We start from the raw sequence: 6,189 nt of genomic DNA, 5'->3' as shown, positions 1-6,189 counted from the left end.
TCCGGACGCGCAGGCTCAGTGGCCATGGCTCACGGGTCCAGCCGCTCCGCGGCATGTGGGATGTCCCCGGACCGGGGCACGAACCCGTGTCCCCCGCATCGGCAGGCGGACTCTCAACCACTGCGCCACCAGGGAAGCCCCTCTGCTGCATCTTTTAACTTGTTGCTGCTGGTGTACAAGAAAGCGACTGGTTTTTGAATATTGATCTTCTATCTAATCCCCTTACAGAGCTGTTTTTATTTCTAACAGCTTTTCAGTTGACTGAACAGTCTAGGTAGTCGATCACATTGTTTGCAAAATGGCCATGTTGTCTGTTTCCAATCTTTATTCCTCTCACTTCCTTTTCTTATCTTACTGCATTGGCTAAGTGCCTCCAGAACAATGCTGACTAGCAGCAGTGACAACTGATGCCTTTGTCTTATTTCTGACTTCATGGAAACTCTTCCAATACTTCTGCTGCCGTTATTAAGTATAATATTTCTCGTTCTGGTAGGTAGCCTTTATCGAGAAATGGAGAGTCTTCCATTGCTTATCGGCTAAGGGACTGTCATTTAAAAATGGATATTTCATGAAATTCTCTCTTGAGGAGATGATATAGTTTCTCACACTTGTCCCTTAAATTCTGCGAGAATTTGAACGCTGAATAACTTTTGCATTGCTATAATAAACCCTACATGGCTTTTTAAAATCGTGAAACACATCTTGCGTATAAAATGATGCACAGAACATTTTAACATACAATTTAATGAATAGCAATAAACGTCTGTGTACCTACTTCACCTTATGAGACAGAATATTATTAGAAGGTAGAATATTATTAGAAACTTAGAAGGCCTCTGTGTCCTTTTTCTCATTTTCCTCCCTCGCCTGAATGAGGTAACACTGTCCTGAACTGCCTGTAGAACTTTTCCTTCTTGTTTTACCACCTAAGCGAGGACTAATTTATGTTGCCTGTCTGTGAACTTTATATTAATAAAATCATACTGCCACCTGCCTCTTTATCAGCATCAAGGCTGGGAGATGCACCCAAGTTTTTGTGTCTGTTCCTCCATTTTCATCACTGCATAGCATTCCATGATGGATGCACGCATTCTCCTGTTGATGACTATTTGGGCTGTTTCCAGTTTGGGGTTCTTATGAACACGGCCACTGTGGTCATTCTTGGCCATGTCTCCTGGGGCTGATGTGTAAGAGTTTTCTCTTGGGTATATATATAACTGGGAGTGAATATGCCAAGTCAGGGATATGCAGGTGTTCACTTTTAACCGTGAACACCACAATGCTTTCCCAATGGGACATGTCATCTTTAGTTCCCCTGGCAGTGGAGGAGGGCTCCCATTCTTCTTTCTCTCTAGCATTTGATGCATTTTTGTACATCTGCTGGGGGTGAAATAATATCTCATTGTGGTTTTAATGTGCATTTCCCTGATTACCAAGGAACCTTAGCATCCTGTCCTGGGTTTATAGCCTGTTCGTGTTTCCTGCTCTGTGAACTGTCTGTTCATGGTTTGCACCCATTTCCTATGGGGTTGTCTTTTTAAAACTAAAGAGGAAGTCTTTTCATGTTCTGTATATGAATTCTTTCTTGGGATATAAACAGAGCAAATGCTTCATCTTGGTCAGTGACTTATCTTCACTTACTCCTTCCTGATGTCTTGATAAACAGACATTCTCCATCTGGCCAAGATTCTTTTAATCTATAGCTTGATTTGACCTTAGCTTTGTGGAAGAATCATACTGCCTCCACTTATTAGCTGCTCATGAATGATGAGCTGGTTTCAGGATCAAAGAGAAAGTATTACACTGTGACCACAGGCAAGCTCGGTTTGCCGGGCTCTAGTTCCCTCGTTTGTAAAACGGGGAACAATAACAGTAGCTGCCTTGAAGGGTTGTGAAGATGAAATGAGTCAGTACATATAAAACTCTCAGAATCGTGCTTGCAGAAAGACCCACGTTACCTGTTTTTATTGCTTTTGTTGGTTTGTATTAACCAGAGTTTAACTGTCCCTGGTTTTACAGGGAGCCTCTCAGCCCAAGAACACAGGGAAATGTCTCTCTTCGTAGGGCTCCCTCTACTACTTCTGTGTATAGAAAAGACGCTGACTGTGCTTGCTATTTTCACGTTATAACTGCCTTGTCTAGTCCAGGGTTTCTCAGTGTCGGTGCTTTTGACATTTGGGGTCGAATCATTCTTGGTTGTGGGGTGCCATCCTGGACATTGTGGGATGTTCAGCAGCAGCCCCAGCCTCTACCCGATAGATGCCAGTAGCACCCCCAACTTGTGACACCCGAAACTCTCCAGACACTGCCAAGTATCCTCTGTGGGGCAGGGGTGGGGGAAGCACAGAATCACCACTGATCGAGAACCACAGGTCTATTGAATCAATATATTTACATATATATTCATTCATCTAATATTGATCGAACCCCAGGTGCTGTACTAGGTGTTAGGGATATAATGATCAACAAGATAGTCGCATACACACACCCATACACACACAATTACAAAGCTAGATGGTGCTATATAGGGAAAGAGGGTGGAATGAGAGGGTGTAGGGCCCGGCCCAGCCTCGGATAACACAGGATGTTTCCCTGAAGAACGGACTCATTAAACAGAGGAAGCCATAGGTGAAGATTAGTGAGGACAGTGTTTGGAGCAGAATAAACAGCACGTGCAAAGGCCCTGAGGTGCAAAGGAGCTTGGAGTGTGTGTGTGTTGGCGGGGAGGGGGTGGAGAGAAGGTTCCAGTAGCTGGAGCTGAGTAGATGAGGGCATGTGGAATGAGGGGGGGGCCGTCTTTGTATTTATCTCCATATGCCCCTTGCTGCCTGGAGGCCGGCCGCGCTGCATATTACCTTCTGCACCGGGAACATGCTAAGCTGCTTCCCACCTCACAGCCTTCGCCCTCACGGTTCCCCCCCACCTGGAATACTCTCTGCGGTAGTACTCCGCGTCCTTCAGGTCTCAGCTCGGATGTCACCTCCTCCAAGAGGCCCTCCCTGACCACCCCAGTGCTCTCTATCACAACGCCCTGTTCTATTGTCTCCATTCTGGTCATCATTAATCTGAATTTTTTTTAATTAATGGCAGACACACCTAACACAAAATTCACCATTTTAAAGTGCACAATTCAGTGGCATTCAGTACTTCCACAATGATGCACAAACACCACCACCATCTAGTTCCAAAATACTTTCAGCACCCCAAAAGGAAACCACACTCTCATTAAGCAGCCACTCCCCACCCACCTCCCCCAGCCCCAGCCAACTATGAACCCACGCTCTGTCTCTGTGGATTTGCCTGTTCTGGACACTTCCCATAAATGGACTCACACGCTCTGTGTCTTTTGGTATCTGGCTTCTTTCTCTCAGCCTGATGTCTTCGAGGCTCATCCTGTTACCGTCTGAATTGATCTTTGTTTGTTTCCTGGCTGTTTCTCCCAATTAGAATGTCCGTTCCTGGAGGGATTTCTGTCCATCTGGTTGCCCGGTGGCTAGAGCGCTACCCGGCACACAGCAGGTGCTCAGGAAGCACCAGGGGAGGAGAGTGGCTGACCCCTGGGATGCAGCCCCTCCCTTCCCCCTTGCTGGGTGTGCAGGATGGGTTCTTGGTGGTGGTGAAGCTGCAAGAGACCAGCACAGGCCTGCTGATGGCCACAGGCCCCTGGGGACTTTGCGATCTGAGACCTCTCTCTCATCGTCCCATTCTCAGGGCGTCAGCGGTCAAATCTGGGGTCAGATTGCTGGCATTCTGCACTGTGTCCACCAAGGAGATAATGACCTCTTAGACCGGAGACGCAGAACTTTCCTCTTGAGTCACACACGCGTACCCGTCTGCCTGCCCAGTCACCTTCTTTATCTGTTGTCCTGCATCTTGCTTTTGAAATTTAATGTTATGTCTTGGAGAACGTTCCATTTCGGGAGCCATGAATCAACATTTCTGGTGTTTTTTAATTGAGGTGAGATTCACGTAACGTAAAATCAACCATTTTAAAGTAAACCGCTCGGTGGCAGTTGGTACATTCACAGTCTCGTGCAATCATCTTTTCTATTTAGTTCCAAAACATTTCCATCACCCCAAAAGGAAATTCTGTGCTCATTAAACAGTCACTCCCCAGCCGTCCGGCAACCACAAACCCACTCTCTGTCTCTATGTACATTTATGTAAATGGAATCACACACTGTGGGTCCTTCTGTGTCTGGCTTCTCTCACTGAGCATCGTGTTCTCAAGGTCCATCTGCGTTGTAGGGAGTGTCGGGGCTTCACTCCTTTCGGGGGTCAAATAATGTTCCATTGTATGAATGGACCACATTTTGTTTAGCCATTCACACGTTGAGGGGTGTTTCGGCTGTTTCTACCTTTTGGCTACTGGGAACTGTGCTGCTGTGAACACGGCTGTGCGTTCCTGGTTCCTGGTGTTTTCTTACACAGCTCTAGAACATTCCACCATGTGGGGATTCCATAATGCATACTACCAGTCCTTCATCGCTGGATATTTCCATTTCTTCCAGTCTTCTGCTGTCCAAACAGTGCTGCAGTGGTCATTCTTTGTATGTGGTTTAAAATTCTGTTAGGTGAATAATACTTTGGTGTTTCCAATTTACTTCGATTTTTTTTTTCTCTTTGGCTGTGCTGCAGCATGCGGGATCTTTGTTCCCCGACCAGGGATCAAACCGGCGCCCCCTGCATTGGAAGTGCAGAGTCTTAACCACTGGACCGCCAGGGAAGTCTCAATTTACTTCAGTTTGCCCTCAAGTGGGAGTTCTATTCCCGATTTTAATTTTTTTTGTGGAAGCAGATACTTTCTGAAAGTCCTTTACGGTAGCCCCACACAGCTTGTCATGGTGCTTGGCATGGGGTAGATCTTTCATTACATTAAAAAATTTTTTTATATTTTATCAAAAATTTCACATTGGGGGGCTTCCCTGGTGGCGCAGTGGTTGAGAGTCCGCCTGCCGATGCAGGGGACACGGGTTCGTGCCCCGGTCCGGGAAGATCCCACATGCCGCGGAGCGGCCGGGCCCGTGAGCCATGGCCGCTGAGCCTGCGCGTCCAGAGCCTGTGCTCCGCAACGGGAGAGGCCACAACAGTGAGAGGCCCGTGCACCGCAAAAAAAAAAAAAAAAAAATTTCACATTGGGGTAGGGATATAGGATTTTGGTGTATAGTACATCTTTTCTTTTCTAGTTTGCCAAAGGAAACCTTTATTTATAAAACATTCATTGACTGGAGGAAATTCTTCTCTGTATGCTATCACCACGTAACACCTTTGGAAAAGTGATGAAGACTTTTTAACAATCAACACGTAATTGATATATTATGGACAAGACCTAAGTCTATATTGAAAATGGGAAGCTACCGCTCATATTATTTTCTCCTTATATTTTATCTCTAGCAACACCTGGAAGCCCAGTGAAATTAGCCACAAAATATTTTTAAATTGTCCATCCTAAGCACAGTACAGTATTTTCACATATCATAGAATTTATTTATTTTTGGTGTAGAGTTCTATGAATTTTCAATCACGCACAAATAGAGCTGGCGGTGTCGTGAACCACAATGTACGCACCACTTGGCTGCAATAATTGTCAACGTGAAGTTGACTTTGTTCATCTCCACGCGACCACGCCCCCCGCCTGCTGGTTTTAAAGCCAACCCCAGACAGCACGCCATTATTCCAGGTTGCGAACGCCTTAGCGACAGGGATTCTCTTCTGTAACTGAGTCCCAGAGCCGTTGTTATCACACTTTCAAAAGCTACCATCCTCTCTTCGTGTCACCTGAGATCCAGGCAGCGTTCAAATCCTCGATTGCCTCACAAGCATCTTGTTTGCGTTGGGATCCAGCCAGCAACCACACAGTGCATGCGGGTGATGGGCCCCACCTTGACTGGGGTCCCTCTGGCTCACGCGAGGGAGCCCAGGTTCGAAAGCGATTGGTTTAGGACTGATTCTGAAGGCTGAGCTGATAGGATTTGCTGGTGGACCAGATGTGGGGGGGGAGGGGGGAGGGGGGAGGAAGAGAGGGGGAGGTGGGAAGGGAGGAAGGAAGGGAGGGAGAGAAGGAAAGGAAGGTGGGGAGTGAAGGGTGAATCCAGGGTGACCCTCAGGTTCTGGACAGATCCAGTCGCTCCATCCGGACCTTGGACCTCCTTCTAGTTTCTTCGTTTGCCGCATGCTTTGGGCACGTCT

This window comes from Phocoena phocoena, chromosome 3, assembly GCF_963924675.1.
Source record: "Phocoena phocoena chromosome 3, mPhoPho1.1, whole genome shotgun sequence".
Classification (NCBI taxonomy): domain Eukaryota; kingdom Metazoa; phylum Chordata; class Mammalia; order Artiodactyla; family Phocoenidae; genus Phocoena; species Phocoena phocoena.
Note: the sequence above shows the minus strand (reverse complement) of the source record.